This window comes from Equus asinus, chromosome 2 (genome assembly GCF_041296235.1).
Source record: "Equus asinus isolate D_3611 breed Donkey chromosome 2, EquAss-T2T_v2, whole genome shotgun sequence".
Taxonomy (NCBI): Eukaryota; Metazoa; Chordata; class Mammalia; order Perissodactyla; family Equidae; genus Equus; species Equus asinus.
This window is the reverse complement of record NC_091791.1, coordinates 42233601-42255897: the sequence shown is the minus strand read 5'-3', so window position 1 is coordinate 42255897 and position 22297 is coordinate 42233601. Positions and strand designations below refer to the sequence as shown.

Here is a 22297-nt window from a genome sequence, read left to right as displayed (position 1 = left end):
CTCAATAAAGACGGGGAGGGGCACGGAAGTTACTTGATGACAATTTATTCTCAACTGTACACCCAGAATATACACAAATAGATCATGTGGCTCACCTTGTTAAAATCCTTCAGTGACTTCCCAGTACCTCAAGAGAACATAGAAATCTGTTGCACCACTGTGTGCACGGCCCTTTATGAGCTTGCCTCCAGCTTCTTTCTCCCTCTTGCCCCTCACAACTGACCAGTTACTTGAATGTGCCAAACTCATTCAAACTCAGGGCATCCACATGTGCTATTTCCACCTACTAGAATGTCCACCCTCCCCTCTGCACATCCCTCAGGTCTCAGTTTAAATATCTGGTGTTCTGGAAGGCTTTCCTCATCTCCCTCCCAGTCCCACACGAGGTCAGGTCCCTACGTTTTATACTCTGCTTAGCATCCTACTTCTTCATAATACATATTATGACTATACTTAATCAATCACTGGGGGGAGTATGTGCTTAATGTGTGTACCCTGTATCTGGTTTGTTAACCACTGAATCCCTAAAGACTGACAGAGAATTTTGCAAGCTTTTCAAATTGTGCTCCATAGTAAACAATAAATTTTACATCATAACTAGTACACACACACATACACGAACCTGAAACAAAGTTTCACGGACACCACCTATCCTTCATAGATACAATTCCCTTGATATTTTCTATTCTATTCTGGTTTTAATGTGTTGGATACAACCCAGTTTATTGCTTTTACAGCCTAAAAATAGACTCAACTCTCATTTTAAATAATCACCCATCTAACACAATGCTTAGCAGATAGTAGGTCCTGGGTAAATGCAGAATAAATGATAAAAAATATTTACCAGCCACTACTTAAACCGGATTTGTTTGTTTGTTTACATTGTATAACAGTTTATTTGACTATTGCTTTGTCCCTTCTAGGAGGATGAGGCCCCCGGAGGGCTAATCCAGGTTTATTTTTACAAAGCAAAAGGAAGGTTTGCCATTCTAGGCACTGTTATTTCTCTTGATTCAACTGATGAGATCAAGGTCATGAACTTGATCTCATTCTGATCAATTGGTTTCTCTTCGTTCCGGGGCCACAGACTGCCCCCTGAGCAACACTCAGAAAGAGGGAGGCTGATCCAGTACTTTTCTTTCTTTCTTTTTTTTTTTTAAAGATTTTATTTTTTCCTTTTTCTCCCCAAAGCCCCCCGGTACATAGTTGTATATTCTTCATTGTGGGTCCTTCTAGTTGTGGTATGTGGGACGCTGCCTCAGCGTGGTCTGACGAGCAGTGCCATGTCCGCGCCCAGGATTCGAACCAACGAAACACTGGGCCGCCTGCAGCAGAGCGCGTGAACTTAACCACTTGGCCATGGGGCCAGCCCCCAGTACTTTTCTTTTTATTCCTGATCAAGATTTCCCTGCCATTGCAACTAAACAAGGTTCAGAAAATAAAAAAGAAACTTCTTCTGGTAATATCCTAATAATGCCACCAAATTCATTACTGCCATTGGCTCTTATAAGTAATAAATGAATTGTCCTGAATCGTCAGATTTTAGGGCTCTTTTAACTTATTTCCAAACACTTTGGTTCAACATGATTATAGTCCTGCTCTGTTGAATGCCAGGACCCATCAAATAAGAAATCAATGTCTTTCTTTGATAACTAGTTCATAGAATTCATTCTTTTACCTGCCGTATTTTGCTGTTTCCACCAAATATCTAAGAACTCTGCCTTTCCTTTCTTCATCTCCACTTCTCATCATCCAGGCACCTACTGCACAAGACAGCAAAGAAAACCCTCCCAGGACTGACAGCCCTAGAATAGCAACAATTCTTTGTAGGATCAGGTAAACTGAAGGTAAGAATCCCCCGCACATTTGAGAACTCTACAAGGCCAGACTGAGCTTTCACTGGGAAAACCAATCACACTGCCTGAGGTGGGGGATCCACTCCCAAGGAGGTTGTAGGGGGATGTGACCCTCATACAGCTGTCTAACTGGGTGGGACATGAACGCCTCCCCTAGTTCTTACTCCAGGGGCAAAATTCCAGGGCAAAACTACCGTTCCTGGTGTGTTTTTGTTAAACCTTGTCATGCATTTCTAGGAGAAGTTGAGGTAAATCAAGGCTTCCACCTGTTTGACAGCTGCAAACGGCAGGCAGAACTAGCATTCCAACGGTATGTTTTATCTCCCCTGTTTTATATTCCCAGGTGTGTTTAACTGATTCATCTTCCTCTATGTCTATATTATGGGAGGATTGCTCATTCTGTGCTTTTCTATAGACAAACTGCCTTTGCTAATAATTGGTTCCTAGAAAATTAGACTCCTCTCACTAGGACTGAAGCCAAGTAACAGTGTCCTCCAATTCTAGTTTGGGAGCCTATGGTTTATAAACCCTTAAACCCAAATTTACTCAAAATTAGGAAAGTTTTAGTTCTTTTTTTTTTTAAAGTGGTCTTTATTACCTTTAGGAATTTCCTCTATAGACTGGAGCTATTACCCGAGAATTTAGAGTGTAGAGTTTACATCTTTGAAAATACCATTTCTCTATTCTTCAAGAAACACAGTTACTACCAAGATTTCATGCAATGAACAAAAGCCTCGGCTCTCATACAAACCCAGTACAGAGCTGATTATTATGCTCTCACAGTGACGGCTCCCTCTTAAAATCTGAATGAGCAGCTTGTACGAAAACAAGCGTGCTTTCCCCAACCTGATCTGACCCTATTCACTTGATTATATAAATGCTTTGCACATTTATTTTCATAAGCCAGCATTTATCTATCTACTTGACCTAAAACTCCACACTGCATTCTGTGTAATATAGTGATATAAAAAGTGTAAAAAAAAAAAAAGAAAAAACCAAATATTCTCCCAAATTACCTTAGGCTTAATCTTACTTTGTTATAGCAGAAAACAAAGGAGCTAACATAAATAAGTGTAGTTACCCAAATTGCAGTGAGTTCTCCTTTTTAAATATAGGTCACCAAAAAAGCTCCAAAATAATATCCACATCGATGGGTTTTAATGCAAAATATGTTTTAATTTTGTAAACAAATGACCACAGTAGTTTTGTAGATTCTGTCAGGCTGTAGTGACCCAATTATCTGGTCAAAGGGCTGCATGGATGCAAGAGACAGGGTGAGTTAAAGTTTAACTCCCAGGAATTGTAAACCAAACCTAAAGCCACTGAACCTTTGGAGTTTGATATGATGATTAGAGCATAACCAGAGTAACACGTTGAATTCGCCATAATCAAGGAAACCTTTTCCGGGTGGGGATCTCTGAAATCGCTCAGGTACAGTCCATGTGTTTTGCTTTTTCTATTTCAACTCTGGGAAACTGTGCAGTGTGGATCAGTGGGAACGCAGTGAAAACAGCTTTTACCCTCTTCTATTACAGAGCCGAATTCAGGGAATTTTCTAGTTATTTTTATACTAACGAAGCAACCTGAAAACGAAAGAATATATTGGAAAGATCATATCATCTAAAGAAGAGATGGCAGCCAGCTGCTGCTCCTTGATTTAATCAATTTCTGAGGCTCAAAAAATGTAGATTTACCACTTCGGGTTCAAGAGTAGGGCTAATGTTTCTGTGAATCTTAGTTAACAATAACCAGACAGCAGGGAGAGTTGTGGTTGACTGCTTGTCCTGGTCCTAGAAATCTGGGAAACATAAAAAATGTAATGAACAAGAGAAATAGAACATCACTGGCAGATTCTGAATTCACTGTATGGGTCATAATTCCTCTTATACTTTAGACTTCACATATTCAATTATCATCTTCCCTCTCCTTTATCCTGCAAACCACCACAAACAAAACAAAACAAAACCCACAAAAAGCAAAAAATCACCTTGGTGAATTCTTGCTATTTCTTTTGCCATTATCCTACTAACCAAATGCATGCCCTAAGCTATTTGCTTTTCATTCTAGCAAAAACAAAAACAAAGTCAGTCATTGGAAAATGACTGGCTTTCAGCATGTTAAATGTCAACCTTGGGGTAGCTAATTATTAGATCTTTTCCTTTCATGATGGTTTGGGCAAACTGTAGTAGACATATTTTCACATGATCATTTTGTTCACTCTAAAAAGATGATTTACAACCAGAATATGATGGTATTTTATCTAAAGAAAGAAATCAATCAGGGCACTCACCAGGAATATCCCATTCCTACCCCAAATCTCTTAAACTCTCATTGAAATATTTTTGTTCCATGATTACCAAAGTAAGTTCCAAGTAGAATGGGTTCCAAATTAAACAGGTTTGTTTACTATAGGACTTTTCAGATGTGTATTGTGCATCTCCAAGAAGATGAAGAGCACAGCATTATCTGTGCATTGTGCAGGATGAGTGTTTTGCAAAACATACATTGGCAAACTCAACTCTAGTTATAACTGAGACGTGTTAGTCTGGTCTGAAACATCCTTTGTAATACGTGCTGAGGTACACGTAGTAGGAGCATAGGTCTGGAAGTAAAAGTGAAACCACTTATTCGTCAGAGTTTGTAGGGCTTCCCCTGCTAAACACAGAGTCACAGACGTACAGGTTCATTTTTAAGGGCCGTATTTTCTAGAATAATATTGGTTCTGCCCACTTCAGACGATTCTCACATTTTACTCTTCCAGCTTACTATTTATCAAGTGTGAGGGAAGGGGAGAGAGAGTTGGCAAGAAAAAAGAAATTAGTTGTAATGGGCAAACATAAAATGACATAGATATAAAAACACTGAATATTTAGTTATTATTTCCAACTGGGCTAATACCAAGTTGGTTTTGTGTCATTTCAAATACGACACTTCCTACACTGTGTTCAGTGGACACTAATAAATGTGGCTCACAAAAAGTGACTCTATTGTCAAATAAGTTGAGGAAATGGCGGTTGGTTAGACCAGTTAAAGCAGGTCTTGTCACTACATGAGTGTTCTGAGTACTAATAACAGACATTTACTAAGCACTATACTGCCAAGTGTACTTGCAAGCACTTTCCATGCATTTATCTCATATTATTCTCAGAACAGCTACATAAGGTAGATACTATTACAGCATTTCACCAATGACAAAATTGAGACACAGATAAGTCACCTAACAGACTCAATGTCACTCAGTTAGAAAGTAGCAGAGCCAGTCCCTGGCCAGGTGGTCTGACTCCAGAGCCTAGGTGTGTAACCATTACACTGTAGTCACAGGACTGGAGATTCACTCTGTGTGTAAATACATTCATTTATTGTGAATATCTAGAATAACAGGGGGTATTTTGTTTCCTAAGCTTAATATACAATAGAACATCTTCTTTCAGGAACATTTATTAATGTCTCTCAGAAATGGTATTCTTCAGAACACAGATTAAGAAAGAACTCTTTCTCTCTTTTTTTTTTTTGGTAAGGAAGATTGGCCCTGAGCTAACATCTCTTGCCAATCTTCCCCTTTTTTTTCTCCCCAAAGCTCCAGTACATAGTTGTATATCCTAGTTGCAAGTTGTTCTAGTTCTGCTATGTGGGATGCTGCCACAGCATGGCCTGACACATGGTGTGTAGGTCCATGCCCAGGATCCAAACTGGTGAATCCTGGGCTGCCAAAAGCGGAGCACGTGAACTTAACCAGTTGGCCACGGGGCCAGCCCCAGAACAAATCATGTTTATAGCCCATGTCCAGTATTCATAACGACCAGCACCAACTGAAATCATCACTATTGAAATCATCAGAATTGAAAACATCTTAAAGTCCAGCTATCTTCCATTAAACAGGACCACGCCTATCTTTGAGACTTTCTAAACTAACTATAGGGAGAACATTGAACCCTCCTCCTGACTGAGCTGGGTTGGAACGCCTGTTCCAAAACTCCCTAGGTTTGTGACCTTGAGCGCACTATTTAACCTCTCTGAATCTCCAATTCCTCAAACATGAAATGGGGGTAAAATCTGTCCGGCAGACTTCAGTGAAGAATAGATGAGAAGATATAGCAAAACAGTTAAGGACAGCCCCCTGGTACACAGTAGGAATTCAGCAAAACTCTCTTCCCTTTCCATCTCCTTATTTCTAAGAAACTCCACAAAAATTTCCTAAAACTTTCCAAACTTACCCATTAGCTCCTGATTGTCAAAACAACGCCAACATAGTTTAAATCAAAAACAGTACATAAATAACGACGTTTTGATTAGTCACAAATAGAAACCCTATTCCACTTATTTGGAGAAAGAGACAACCACCTATCATTTTCTTTTATTTAGAAACAGCACAATATACTTTTATTTTAGAGAATGTTGCTCAAGAAAACTCAGTTAAAAGCCCAGTGCCCTTTTCACTGAAACCCACAGGACGCAGCCTGTCACGGTGTATGTTCATTTCATCACACAGCCAGTTGATGTTAAAAATCCGTTTCAATAACTGTCTTTTAAAATATTGTCATCCCTCTGAAAGCTGGGTAGGACATTGGGTACTATTGCACAATAGCTTCATTGCCTATGTGTCTCTAAATGACTCAATAAGTTCAAACAAGACAGTATTGATCGACGGAGGATAAACACCATTTTATCTTATTCACGGAAACAGTAACCAGGCTCCTCTGAAGTGCGGTTCTAACAGTCCAAACGCCCCCGGGGAAGCATCTGGAAAAGGGGCAGCAGTAGGGCACTGACACTCTATATTAGAAATCTAAATTCCATGTGCTCCTTGCCCTGATACTGTAAAATCTGGGCAGGAATTATTAACAAATGTTTACTGATCATTGGATCAGGAAGGCTAGTTTATCATTTTATCCCATCAAACCTAACCCAACTAGGTTATCAGCTTTAAAAACTATTTACAATTTTAAATTTAATAAATTGAAGTTTTGTGTTATCTACTTTTGATTGATCTAAACCAAAATTAAAATATTGCCTTTTAGAAAAATGGTTGTCTTGACTAAAATATGTTGGTATCTTGAGCTCTCTAATTTGATTTTTTTTTTTTAAGATATATAAACTAAGATTTTTTTTCTTATACAGATAGTTATGTGGGATTTTATATACATAGGTGTTAATGATCATATGGAAAACATTCTCCAGGTTTGCTCACTCTAATAGGGCTCGGTCCTTGGTGATGTTAAGAGGGAAGTAATAATAAAGATTAAGGTAACTCTCTGTAGTTCGCAAGGCTACATACAGTGTCCTGCCCCAGTCAATAATATGGCGAAAGAGAATTAGCACATGACTATTTGGCCAGATAGAATGACTAAGTGAGCCAATTGGTTTGCAATTCTATAAAATGCCACCTCCAATGACATAGTAATGTCGTCTCTTCCTCCAGGAGCCAAAAAATGTTCATTGTTTTGGGATGCCCAATTGATTTAAAGAACACCAAATTTACACAGCAGAATTAACTACTATAATACCTTATTTCTATAGTATATTCTAGTTTACAAAGCATTTTATACAGAAGAACTTATTTAGGTCGTTTTAATCCCAAATTTCTTCATAGTGAATTTAGTAAGCCTAGTTTCTTCAAGGCAATTGAGTGACTATTTATCATTCCAATTGTACAAAACTTGTTAGTTGAAAGCCAGCCCTGGTGGTCTAGTGGTTAATATTTGGTGTGCTCATCGCCTTGGCCCGGATTTGTTCCCAGCCATGGACCCACACCACCCATCTGTTGGTTGTCATCCTGTGGCAGCTGCCAGTTGCTGTGATGCTGAAAGCTATGCCATTGGTATTTCAAATACCAGCAGGGTCACCATGGTGGACAGGTTTCAGCAGAGCTTCCAGACTAAAACAGACTAGGAAGAAGGACCTGGACACCTACTTCTGAAAAAATTGTCCATGAAAACTCAGTGAATAGCAGCAGAGCATTGTCTGATATAGCACTGGAAGGTAGGAGGACGGCCCAAAAAGACCAGGCAGGATTCCACTCTGCTGTATGCAGAGTTGCTAGGAGTTGGAATCGACGGCACTAACAACAAAGTTAATTGAAAGATGCTCTCACCTGGAGTTTGTAAGCCTAACTCTCTTTATGTAGCATCGTGCTGATTATGTAGAGAGACTTCAACTACTGTACTGGACGTTGATTTGTTGTGAATTAATTAAGAGGTTAGATGAAACTACGATGAGAGGCCTTGAGGATCCACATGGAAGGTGAGAGGAAAACCAGTCCCATGCAGGTCCCAGAGAAAACAACTCTAAAAAGATTTAAACCAGTGCAGACTAACTAACACAGTGAAAGAAGGAAGGGGGGGTTCTATAATATCTCCTGAAAGACTGGCAGGGCACTGGCAGAGTATTGCGTATAAATGCAATTGTTTTCCATTTCTGTTAACTCATCTTTCGTATTCTTCTATCCAGCTCTTCTATTAGGACTATGTTCAGTGCTCATCTTTTCAGCTGGGGCCTTCTGCAGGAAGTAAATTGGCTTATTAGATGTATTTAAACCCTAATACCTCTGATTACTCTCAGCGGAAGTCAGAAATCAGAACCTGATACCATGGAGAGGAAAACTGTTTGCACCTATAAATGCCCATCTCAGGAATCCTCTTTTCAATCCTCTTTCCTGAAGATCCCTAACAGTGCCTCACAGTTTGGACATTTACTGCCAACCAGTTAGAACTGGCACCCTGTGATGATGATGACAATGATATTAGCAATAGCTCTTACATCCTTATATAGCTCCCGCCACGTGCCAGGCACACAGATTAACTCATTTAATCCTCTGGAATCCTACGCAATAGATACTATTGCTATGCCATTTTTCCAATAAAGGGGTTAAGTGTTAGGGACAGGAAGGAACTTGCCCAAGGTCGCACAGCTAATGAGTGGCAGAAACAGGAGTGAACTTCAGCAGTCTAGCACATACCACCCTGTGAACAGGGCATAAATGGAACACTGAGAACCACTGAATTTTGGAACTGGAAGGAAACTTTGAGGTTCTTTATTTAACAAAGAAAAGCTGAATGAGTTTCCCCAGGATAGAAGACACTTTTCATTAGGGAAAGAACCCAAGTGCAGCACCCCGACCCTCAGGCAGGCCCTTTCCATTATACACGTCCCACTGCACAGCATTTCTCATCCAGCCTGATTCTCTACACAGATTCTGGAAGAGGGATGAAGAGGACCTCCACAGTTCAGAGGAATGCTCCCTTCACTCTAAGTCCTGCCCTCCTTGCTATTCCCACACTCACAGACTGACAGAGCCAGAGACTCAGTTAAAAGAGACCCATTTTGTGACTTTGAGAGACTGTCAGACCCAGATCACAGAGGAAATATGTGCAGGCACAGTCACCATGAACACAGTGGTGGCCTCTCCTAAAACACAAAGCAATTGTCCTGAATGACTTGGCTGCCTTACACCCAAATTCTGCTAGTGTCTGAAGAGGACATAGCATCTCCTACCTGGAAGACACAGCCTTCTCCCCAGGGAAAGAATAATTGGGCTGCTAGGTCTATGAATGCTAAGGGAGTCCCATATTTAAACTGACCTAATTTGGAGCTTTAAATTGAGACCCAAATGCTCCCAAATAGCAGCTCCATCAGCCTCGATAGAGTTATTTATTTAGGATAATAAGAGCTTGCTTCCAGAAGTTCTTTGTTAAAATACAAATTAGCTGGGATACGGAGAGCGAGTGATAGGGACACTTTGAGATGTTAACATTCAGGAACACTTTTGCCTAAAATCACTTAGCAAATTAACCAGCCTGGTAAAGCCTTGTGAGAATGGTACTTAGGAAAAGTAAGTTTTGATGGTGGGGAAGAGAAGATGTAGAGGAGAGATGGCCAAGGGTGGAAGTGCCATGGGCAACCAGAGGATAATATAAGGTATTTGAACAGCAAGTACTTGTACAATCTTTGAGGAAGAATTAATTTATTAAATAATTTTGAGTTTAATAAGTCTTTGAGCATCATCCTTACCAGAGACTAATTCCTTCATGTCTCTCTCTCACTATATAACAGATACTTAAGACAGATGCACTGACCAGAATTGGAATCATTCAGGGAAAGCCATTATATGGTCCCTTAGGATATTTTAAGATAAGAGAAAAAGCTACAATGTCTAGAAACTCTTATTTTTTACTTGCCTTTCAAAACAAGCCATAAAGTCAAATATTTCCTATAATAACAATTCACTATCTTAAGATTCTCTAAAGTCCAAAGATACAAAGCTCTGATTCATTGTGATGGCATAGCAGAGAGGGAAACAATTATAATGTTACAGCAGAAGGCTCTAGACCCAGAATGCCTGGGCTCAAATTCTAGTTCCACCACTTACTAGTTATGTGGCCTTCAGCAAATTACTTGACTTCTCTGTGCCTATTCCTTTTCTGTAAAATCAAGGTTATTTTTTGGGCTAGATCAGAACTTACACATGAAATGTTTAGAATAATACCAAGCAAGTGTGCATAAACCCTAGCTATGGCAGCTATAATAATTGTCTCATTTCTGTGTTGATTACACAATCCTTTCCTAGAATAAAATGGTTAGAAACACAAAGGCTATGATGTCAACAACTAATAAGTGTTTTTCAGACTGCAGGTCAGGTAGCGTAGAAATTAACTATCCCCACCGCTGGCTTGTGGCGCAAAGTTGGAACAATTTCTCTGACTCTGTTGCAGTTTTTCCAAAGCAGAAATGTTCTCTATCATGGGCAAGACCTCCTAATTAAGTTGGTATGTAATGATTTGAGGGAACCTGAGTGATTAGCAAGGGAAGTAGAATAGAACTCTGGATCCTCACACAGGAGTGCAAACCCCTCAGGCTCTGTTATTTTTACAGTTACAACAAGAAAATCCATCAGTACTCAAAGCCTCCTACAAAGAAGCATACTGTTGAAGAATAGGATGGCTACTACCACAACAAAAATGCAAGCATGGAATAATATGACCTGTCCCAAATCAGTCCCCTGCATAGGCATGGCAGTAGACCCCTGAAGAGAAAATGATGTGGGAGGAACTAAATGAGACATCAGGGCTCCTGTGGAAGGGATTAAGGATTAGTGTCTACTTTAAGGGAAGTGGCAAGAGGAAGGGGCACCAAAGAGATCCTGTGAGATTATGATGTTAATTTACCCAGTGGGATTTGATTTATTGACCCCTGTTTGAGTTTAGCAATATTCTAGATGCCATCTTGGATACAAAGATGTATTGTACTTTTGTCCCTAAATTCAAGGAACCTAAGAAGGGTTCTTCAGAGCTCCCATCACAGTCCCAGGATAACTAACCACTCCCTTCTCCATGGTCTCTTACTTTGTTGAAAAATGAGTATTACTCACTATGCTAAATTAGGAGTTCCTGAGAGGCAAAAAAGTTATCCTATTTATTTTTCAATTCCCAGACTTCCAGTGTTATGCACCTAACAAGATGCACAACATTGTTTGTTGAATAAAAAAGCCATCTAGTTGGGGAAAGAAGGGGAGGAGGTAGAAAAGGTAAAGAAAAACATTATTGAGTGTCGTGTAGCAAACTCTATGCTATCTACTCATCCTATCTCTTTGGATCACAATAACAACTCTCTGAGGCAGACATCATTATCCCCAGTTGTGAACTGAAGAAACTGTGACCTAGTTAAACGATTTGAACCAAGTTTGCAAAGTTCTTACAGAGTAGAACTCTACCATTCAAACCTAAGTCAGTCGGAATCTATGATCCCATGGTTTTCCTACCATGACACCCTCCTACTTGGGAATCAATGACAACCAACACAGGGCAAAATACTGTGTATCCTAATATCATGTAGTGAAACTAGGAAATTAGGACAAAGAGAACAAAGTGTGAAGGAAGTCAGAGAGGCTATACGAAATTTCCACTCAGTCCAGCAAATACATATGAAGCGTCTACTAAGCACCAGGCTTGGTGCTAAGAGCTGGAGCTAAAAAGATAAGTGTATATCCTTGTGGAGGTTCCGGCCCTCCCTCTCTTCATTCTTATTGCTACATAGTTCTGCCCCTCCTTTTTCCCCACTTATTCCTAATCTAGCTTTTCTGCCTCTAAGACATTTTCAACAAAACTCACAGAGTCATTTTTCTAAAGTACACAGGGTCCTGTTAGAATTCTTCCATGCTGATCCCAGGGACTTCATAATAAAACAAAAACACTCTATCATGCGAATATTCATTTAATTCTTGCCTACCTTACCAGCTTATCTGTTGTTGTTCCCAATACCTGCCTCTCAACTTGCATTCAACATTCCAGCCATACTCAACATCTTGACCATCCATGCTATTTCGCTTACACTTCCGTCACCTTGAGTCCCTTTATTCTCCCTTCTTCTCGTAACTCCTAGCCACCCTTCAAACTGGTCTGCGTAGAGATAAGGTATACACTGGAAATTAATGTGGAGTACAAAGTTGGATAAGTTTGATCGGTGATGAAAAGAAAAGTTGACATTAATTGATAGAGTTATGGAATACGGGGCTATTGAAAGTCTTTTTTTTTTTAAAGATTGGCACCTGAGCTAACAACTGTTGCCAATCTTCTTTTTGTTTTTTCTGCTTGTTCTCCCCAAATCCCCCCAGTTCATAGTTGTATATTTTAGTTGTGGGTCCTTCTAGTTGTGGCATGTGGGATGTTGCCACAGCATGGCTTGATGAACGGTGCCACAGCCACGCCCAGGATCCGAGCCTGGGCCACTGAAGCAGAGTATGCAGACTTAAGCACTCGGCCACAGGGCCGGCCCCTGAAAGTCTTTTAATAGGAAAATAACATAACAAAATTAATGTTTAAAAAAATAAGCCTGTGTTATGCAGATGGTGTTAGAGTTGGAAAAGACTAGAGATCATATTAAGACAATAATCTAGGTATATGAAATGATGGTTGCATAGATGATAATTAATGGCAGTGGGAATTCAAAAAAAGGGCAAAGTATCAGAAGTCAGTGGCTAACTAGAAACAAGGAGGAGGAACTTAGTAAGGACAGATTAAACTATGCATGTAAATTAGCACAAAATCAGAATTTATTTAATCTGCTCTTTTCTAAAGGAAACATAAGGCTGTCTTTCATTACAAGTGTCAGATTGCCTACGGGGCACTGTAATACAGAGCTTTAGACATTTGGATTTTATAAGCTTCACTCAGGGATCAAATGTATTCCAATAACCAGTGATTGGCAGTCTTGGTGAGAAGCAAGTTTTCAACTTAATTTTTCCATATTGGTTGGAGGAAACCAGATGCAACAACTAAGTTCAAAAGGACAATCTCAACGAGAAAAAAAAGAGACGTAATAACATGAGACCAAGAATGAATGAAACATAGCACTCAAAGCTCATCAAATCTCTGTAATCTGCCACAAAAATAATTGGTCCCAGGACTATTGAATAAACATCCGCTTTTAAGCTGAAGGATATCTACATTGCACGCTGATTACCACTTTACCAACTTGTCACTCAATTTAGAAATTAAACACGTATGCAAAGAAATTCCATTCTTGTTAGGCTGTGTCATCCTGGAATTTCTAAACTCTGTCAATTCTCTTTCCCAGGGATCTTTCAAAAAGTCAGGCATGGTGGGAAGAGTTGGGTATCATTACTGAGTGAAGATGACACAACAGCCATCTGTAGCCTGATCTTACAGGTAACAGAACAATGACAACACTGAAAACACTTATGTAAATGTATTAGCCAGAGTTCTCCAGAGAAGCACAACCAATATTCCAATACATACACAAAAATGGTTTTTGTGTTGTCACTGTTCTAGTACCTGTAAGATAGTAGTACTAGCTACCAGCACCTCTAAGTTATACAGATAGAGATATATATAAATCTCGCTCACTCGCTCTCTCTCACTATCTATCTATCTAGAGAGATTTATTATAAAGAGTTGGTTCACATGATTATGAGGCTGAGAATTCCCAAGATATGCAGTCAGCAAGCTGGAGACCCAGGAGAGTCCATGTGTTGTTCTAGTCTGAAAGCCCCAGGCTTGAGATCCAAGAACCACCAGTGTTGAACTGAAGAGACTGATGTCCCAGGCAGGTGGAGTTTCCTTTTGTTCAGCCTTTTTGCTCTATTCAGGTCTTCAGTTAATTGGAGGAACCCACCCACATTAGAGAGGGCAATCTGCTTTACTCAGTCTATGGATTCAAATGTTAATTTCATCCAGAAACACCCTCACAGACACACCCAGAATAATGTTTGGCCAAAAGTCTGGGCATTCTGTGGCCCAGTCAAGTTAACACATAAAATTAACCATCACAGGGGCCGGCCCAGTGGCATAGTGGTTAAGTTTGTGCTCTCCACTTGGGTGGCCTGGGGTTCACGGATTAGAATTGTAGATGCAGCCCTACACACCACTCATCAAGCCATGCTGTGGAGTCATCCCACATACAAAATAGAGGACGACTGGCACAGATGTTAGCTCAGTGACAATCTTCTTCAAGCAAAAAGAGGAAGATTGGCAACAGATGTTAGCTCCGGGCCAGTCTTCCTCACCAAAAAATGAAAAAATAACATAAAAAAATTAACCATCACAATATAACCTTAAGGGAATAGAAAGCTCCTCATGTTGTCTGATTTTAAGACCCTCCATTTTTTCCCCATCACCCACTCCCTCCTCCAACACATGCAGTTTCCATCTGCTATTAAAATTTTCTAAAATCTTTCTTGGATAAAAAGCTATTTGTTATTTATCTCTCAATCTTCAATGTCATCAAGAACAGATTACTTATGAGGATCTCTGTTTCAGAGTTTCTGATATTCTTATCCAAGTTGAGCAGAGGCTAGAGGATTTGTAAAGGAGTGGTGGTGTCAGAGCTAGTTACAAAAGGAAAGGGGTGTATAGAGAGGTCTCTTGTGTGATGTTGTGCTCCCAACACCTGCCACCAGAAGTTTATTGTCCTCTGTGTATATGTGTGTGTGTGTATATATATATATATACACATTCCTCTCCACACGTATTCTTGTGCATTCAAACATACATACCCACATAACCACACACAACCTGACGGAGCAGGCGTGAATTCATCTCAGCTAAGGAGATTGTGGAAAGGAAGATGGGAACTCTAGGCACATGGTGGATAGGAAACAAGAATAAAGGAACCTGAGAAGTAACTGGTGTGTCTGGGAGACCTGATGGGCTCGAGCACAGAACAGCTCCAGACTCGCACTGAGAGGTAACCAAGAGAGCACTGTCAGGACCAGATATGGCAGGCACTGAATGTCAGGCTAAGGGAATGGACTGTTTCTTTACAGTTAGTGATGAGGCCAGTGAAGATTTTTGGGCAGGAGAATATTAGAAGGGACATTTTAGGGAGACTGATCTAGCCATGGTGCAGAACAAAGAGGCAGGGCCTAGAGCAGTGGTGAGGTTTCCTTCTAGACTTTGAGCTCAGGTTAAGCCCAAAAATGAAAGAGGGGGTGGCAGATGGGGTAGGAGTGTAAGAGGAGCAACAAGTAAGGATATAAATGTACAGAAATCAGGAAAAAAGACCCAGACTTCAGGAGGAGCCCATGTTGGAGATTGTTCTGGGTAAAGAGGCTGAAAGGACTTCAGCAGTGAGAATTCATAGGTCTGTTCAGGTGTTTCATTGTTAACTCGACTCAACTGCTTCCTACATCTGTTCTCTCTCTTCTAAAAGCCATCCTCACTCTTTCCTCTCCATCCTTTCTCTATCTCACAGCTTTTGCTTCCTTTCCATATGTAGAGCCATGATAAGTCATGGTTTTATGCATACGGTGATAATAGAAATTCCTTGTTGGTTGGTCCTCATAGAAACTGAGTTGAAAACAAAGCACTTGGGCCAGAATCTGGTAAGAATGGGATTTTTTTTCATTTTTTGATATTTCAAGGTTATTATTTCTAAATAATAGCAATTAGGAAAACATCTATTCATTAGAAAGATGGCAATGTAGACAAGACAATTGGAGAAAATTTTGAATTATTGCCCCTTTCAGTCTCTACTTTTCTTTTATAGTTTTCTTCTTCTTTTTAATAGAGTTTTATGTGATAGCCAGCCTATTTGGTGGGTGGGATAAATTCAGTTATTCTCCATTGTTTTATTTTGTTTCACATTTAACATGTATAGACTAGAGCTTAACTCAGCAGTTCCAATCTCAGCTGCAAATTATTATCACCTGGGAGTTTTTAAACATATCATTTCCTGGGCCCCACTCCAGACCAGTTGAATCTGCATCCCTCTGGGGCTGGGGAGGGTGATGCCCATGTACAGGTGATTATCATGTGAAGCCAGACAGGGAGTCTGTTCTTTCTCCACAGCTCCTTCATCTCATACCTGTTGTCAGCTGGCGTTAACTAGGATTATTCATAAGTGGTAACCGTTAGTGCCAGTTTGGAGTATGTTTTAACAGGGGTACAATATTTTAAGGATAAGGCCCTGCTTAGCAAGTTATTGCAAGTTACCGTTAAGGAAGGCACTCAAACTGAGCACATCCTCTGAGCAGAAGATTACGGTGAAGTTGCTTTTCAGAGCATGATAAAAATAGAGGAAGGAGAGATTTAAGGGAGTAAATATTACTTGCTAAAATTCAGGCACGCTTGCAGTTAAATCTCACAGTTGTATTTTGATAAGACGTGCATAGGTTAATGTTTCTCTCCTGTCTTTCATTGTGTAATTTACAGTTTCAAGCTATATCCCAGGGATTTAAAGGCCCCTTGTTGATATTTAAAGGGCATTTTAAGCAAATAAATGATAAAATGTCTTTCGAAGCAGCTAAAATGTACCTGCATTGTATCCACTTAATGAGAATATGCTAAAAAGCAAGAGGTGTTTCTACTGGACCCTACATTGTGCAATTTTAAGCAAGTTTTAAATGAAAATAAATTCCTCTATTTGACATTGCTTTTTCTTCAGACAAAACAAAAAGGATTTCTAGATGTCAGGATTCTTTTATAGGAATGGTGATCTGTGGACCAGATGAATGCACTTAATATTTCCAAGAGTCTGGGTAACTTTTTCTTTTCAAATGAGACTGTGTGTGATTCCCAATTTTTAATTAGTAAAAAAAAAAAGTCGGGAAGACATGCTTTCTCACCCCCTGCATCGTTAGAATGCCCTGATTCAGTCCAGGCATGTGTGTATGTACGTATGTATATTCATAGGTATATATACATACACGAATACATATACATACGTATATATACACCTATGTATATACACAAGGACATATACAAAAATTGAAATACTATCATTGTCTATTATACATCTGCTTGTTCTTTTTCTCTGATAAATTCTAAATCAGTAGTTCCAGTGGCATTTTTTCTCTGGTATAGTTCTATTTTTCTCTATAGATATTTTTGCTATAGTGCAATTTCCCCAGCATCTTGGGTTTTGCTATTTTAAGTTGCTCTATTTAGGACTTGGAATGGCTCCAAATAGGTTGGTATATAAATTTAAACATCAACAAACAGTAATCAAAGTATCAGCTGGCCCTATACATCTTTGCAAAAATAACCATTTCTTTAGAAAGTTGTATCTGTCAGCATTTATTCTCTGCAACAATTAATATCTTGCCTTAAAAGTACAATATACCTTCTAGATGGAATCAACAACTTCTTTAGCAAGAAGTGTCACCAAGGGAGCAGGAGAGAGAAAAAAGTACAGCATTAAAGAACGGAAGAGAGAGAGAGACAGGAGGAGAAAACAAGAAATTATATGGACATTTGAAGGTGGCTGCATAGGGAGAAAGAGAAGACCCTGCTCCCAAAATAGATGTGTTTGGTGCCTGTGAGAAATGCTTGTGGCTTTGGTTACCCATCATTGCACTACTCCATCAGATATTTGGCCCATAGTTGACTTTCTCCTCTCAGGCTAGCTACAATCCAGAAGAGCTAAAGATCAATGAGAAGAAGAAACCAACACCTTAATTTAAATATAAGAATAGAAATTAACATGAAATTAACATGAAATGCAAGTCAGATCCTGCCAAGTAATACGTCACTTGGTCACCTATGAAGACTCTACACTCTGCCAAGGAGTGTATTTCAGCGAGGTATGACGAAGTGCGTAACAGAGGGCTGGCAATGACCATGTGTCCATTTTGGACCATGTCCAAAAGTGGTCAGATCCTGAACGTGTCCAAGTGAACCATCAAACAGTCCACTCAAAAGAATTATTACAATAGCTCATTGTTTTATTCCAGCAAAGAGGCTAAATTACCACAGTGCTTTAAATGACCTTGATCACCTGTCCCTATGGAAGGGAAGACAGACTCACAGTACACCCTCATAAGTTTCATCATGGTATCACGTGTTCCTCACTGCGACACCTTAAGGGGAGCTGGGTAGATAATATAATCTCCCTCCTGCTGCCACCACTTGCCTATTTTTTTAAGGTGAAGAAAATGAGAAGTCAAATTTAGGAATTAAGAGCACAGACTGGCCCCAGGCTACCTAGATTCAAATCATAGGTCTGCTACTTGTTACTTGAATAACCTTGGGCACATTAACTAACCTCTCTAACTTGGTTTATTACCTGTATCATAGGAATGATAATACCTATCCCGTTGAGTTTTTATGAGGATTAAATGAATTATGTTTAAGGTTTTCAGAACATAGCATATAGTAAGTATTCAGTAAATGTTAGCTATGTTTATTATTATTTGAAATCTTTTCAAATTTTGCCTCATAATAGGCAAAATCAAAGTATCTTGCTTTTTGTTTTGTCTTTTCTGATCACTAAAGATGACAACCATATTTAAATAAGTTTACAAACTGTCTTTATTTCTTTTTTCTGTGAATTGCTCATGTCCTTTGCGCATTTGTCCACTGATTTGTGTCTCTTTATTATTGATTTTAAAGTGTTCTTTGTATGCTAAAGTACTCTTTGTATACTTTCTGTATATTATACAAATAGTAATCATTTTCTCTTAGTTTCTGACCTCTTTTTAACTTTATTTTGCCATTACAGATGTTTGTAATTTTTAAGCAGTCAAATTTGTTAGTCTTTTCATTTACAGCTCTTATTTACTTGGTTAGGAAGACGTTCTGCATCACAAGATTATAAAAATGTTATCCCATATTTTCTTCTAGTACTTATACAATGTTTTTAAAAGTTATTCTCTAATCCACTTAGAATTTTGGTGTGTGTTACGAGATGATATGCCAACTTTATCTTTTTCCCAAATTGTCTGTGATCTCCCTATGATTTGATATAGAACCTATTGGCAAATTCCAACATAAACAAAACAATGGGTCTAAACTTTTTCCCATTCCATCAATCTATTTATCTATTTCTGTGCCTATTTTAACTTTTGATTAGGTCAGTTCCAAATAATTCTATACTTCCAATACATGTTGTGACATTTCTTGCACGTTTTTCCTGCCAGATGAAATTTAGAGTCAATTTCTCAAATTTCAAAATAATTTTATTAGAATTTAAATTGGTGTTGCATTAAATTAATAATTTGGGAAGAACTGATATCTTTACAATAATAGGACTTCCATTTATCCAGCCCTTTAGATCCTTCAGTAGAAATTTATTATTTTCTTCATAAAGATTTTGGTTATTTTGCGTTAGGTTTATTCTTAAGTGTTTTGTATACATTGTTCAGATTTTCTCATCACATTCCATTTATTTCTGCTTAAATAGGGAATATTTATTTTATAACTGTCCTTATAGTATTCTTTAATCTAATAGTTTTATATAGTTGATTTATTTGTTTTTAATGAGAATGAATGATTGTAGTGTTTCACTATTAAGTACGATGTTTGCAGCGTATTTCTGATAGATGCTGTTTATCAGTTTAGGAATGTTTTATTCTATTGCTAACTTACCAAGAGTTTGGGTTTTGTAAAAAAATGATAGTGGGCATTGAATTTTATTAATTGCCACTTTTATATTTACTGGAATGATCATATGATTTTTTTCTCCATTGATGAAGTGAATTAAACTAATAGAATTCCTAATGTTGAATTATCTTTGTATTCTTGTAATAAACCCATCATGTTTATTATATATTAGTATTTTGACACTTCACTGCATGCAGTTCATATCTATATTTGTATGTGATATTGGTCTATAGTTTTCTGTTTTGTAATATGTTTATCTGGCTTTGTATCACAGATATGCTAAATCTACTGAGAATTTCATGGTTCCCATTATTTTCTATGCCTTGAAAGGCTTTATATAACAAAAGAATTATTTGTTTTTTAAATTATCATAAAACTTGCCTAGTAAAACCGTCTGCACCTTGTGTTATTTGGAAGAAAACATTGATTTTTTTTCAATATAGCTATGTTTATTAGTTTATTCAAATTTTTAACTTATGCTTGAGGCAATTTTCAAAACCCACAGTTTCCTAGGTAATTGGTCACTGTATCTACATTTTTCAGTGTGTTGATAAAAACATTCTATTCTTTGAAAGTCTTTTGATCTGTGGTTATATCCACTTTTTCCTCTTGTTTTTAAAATAGTTTTCTTCCTTTTACCTTGTCAAGATTGTTAGAGGTGTTCTAATTCACAGGTCTTTTCAATCAGCACTTATATTTATTTATCAAGTCTACAGATTTTTCTGTTTTATTAATTTACTTTTATCTTTGTTTCTTTCTGATTTTTTTAATCTATTTTGTTCTTTTCCTAGCCTCTTTAGTTGAATGCTCATATTATTTTCAGAATTTTTTCCTAATAAATGAAAAACAGTTTTCTCAGAATAGAATCTCAACATCTCATAGTTTTTGATATGACTTGTTTTCATTGACATTCACTCAGTAACGTAATTTAACTTATTTTTTTAAATTATTAGAGTAAGAGCTGTATGTTATAGAAAGCCAAAAATAGTCAAATAATAATGATAAAATAATTTCTTAATCCACGGCCCAGATATAACCAGTTAGCCTTTTTTAATCAGTCTTATGAATATAAAAATTAACACAAATGAAATCAGACTACACATTCTGTTTTGTAACCTGCCTTTTTTACTTATTTCACAAATATCTGCCTAAATCATACATATTCTACTAGAACATCAGTTTTATTAGTTGTGCTGTACCACCCTTTATTCAAATACTTTTTATCACTGGATATTTAGGTTGTGTCTAATTTTCATTACAACACTAACACGCTCTGTGAGACACCACATACACACACCGACTGAGGACCTTAAGGATTTTTCCTACTGAGAAATGACATAACTAGATCAATTATTAAAGCAGTACGAAAGAATTCAACATAATGCATTCAAACTACGTTTCTCTTCACCTCAAACAAATTCTAGAAAGGAGAATATCCATGAGAGAACCACAGATGATGGCTGAGTCAACCAAAGCAGCAGATAAGGAACAAAAAAGGAGCATTTATTGAGCATCTTCTGTATGCCAAGTACTTTGTTAGGTGTTCTCATATCTGTTGTCTGATTTATTTGAGCCTCTGTTTGAAAAAAACAAAAAACAAAAATCTTTATGTTAGGTATCAGTGTTCCTATTCTTTTCTTAGAATAGGAAACAGGATCTTAGAAAAGTTAAAATCACGGTGGCAGAACTGAAATTTAAATGCAAGCTTGTCCTCTAAAAATGTGGAACTTACTAGAGAAGGAGGATTTTGTCAATAATTATGAGTAAAATTAATATATCTGCTATGAACTACGTTAATTTTTCTTTATTTTAAGCCTTGTCTAGGCCCAAATTGATCAGGCCCAAATTAATGCATGATTCATTACTACTGCCTTAATAACATAGAAGGGATTCTGGTTAATTAAATTTTTTGCTTATATATATTGCTTTTGAAAAATAAGTTGCCACATTTTGGTACTTCTTGTGATGTTTTTATGGCTACATTTTGGAGTTTTATATATGCATATTCTCTATTAATTTTGTTATGGTTCATGATGCCTGGCCAAATAAAAAGCTATCACATTAATTCACTTCCAAAATAAACTTAAGACCGATTGTAAACATTTTTCCAAGGAAAATATTAGAGCTAATTTGTATTTCTTTATCAAGTCATGCAAAGTAATATTTACTTAGTGTCATTAGGCAAACGTGTAAACTTTGGTCACAAGCCATCTCAATACAATCTGGAACTCCTTCTGTGTAAAATTCCCAGGAGATGCTAGAAGGCTGAAATTCATGATGAAACCATTTGTACAACTTGCGTGCTGCATAAGAATTATGCCCAGCCTACATCACGAGACATCAGGGCAGAACAAAGCATTGGTGAAAGACTGGATTTGGTTTGGAGAGGGCCCAATGGCAAGTGAAACACTCATCAATTTGAAATATACATGGGGCACATTGCTAGGACGGGCCCCCAATGTCCCCTCGCTCAATTATGAAAGAACACCTCTCTGCTCACCAAGTCAGAAATAGTCTTTCTTCCCATTCAGTTACCTTATCCATCCTCTTCAGAAAAATCAAATGAAGTAGAATAAGATAGAAACTCTAACATTAACAAAACGACTCCAT

The 22297-nt window shown here is 38.0% G+C and overlaps 1 protein-coding gene across 3 annotated transcripts in view; it reads left to right on the top strand.

The window, feature by feature from the left end:
• Positions 1–3200: 3200 nt before the first annotated feature.
• The window catches only part of A1CF (APOBEC1 complementation factor), a 161381-nt gene continuing 142284 nt past the window's right edge, over positions 3201–22297 (top strand). For all 3 annotated transcript variants that reach the window (XR_011495094.1, XM_044755058.2, XM_014866739.3), the window contains exon 1: positions 3201–3287. The gene's annotated coding sequence lies outside the window, so the exon portion shown is untranslated. The remainder of the gene's footprint in view (positions 3288–22297) is intronic.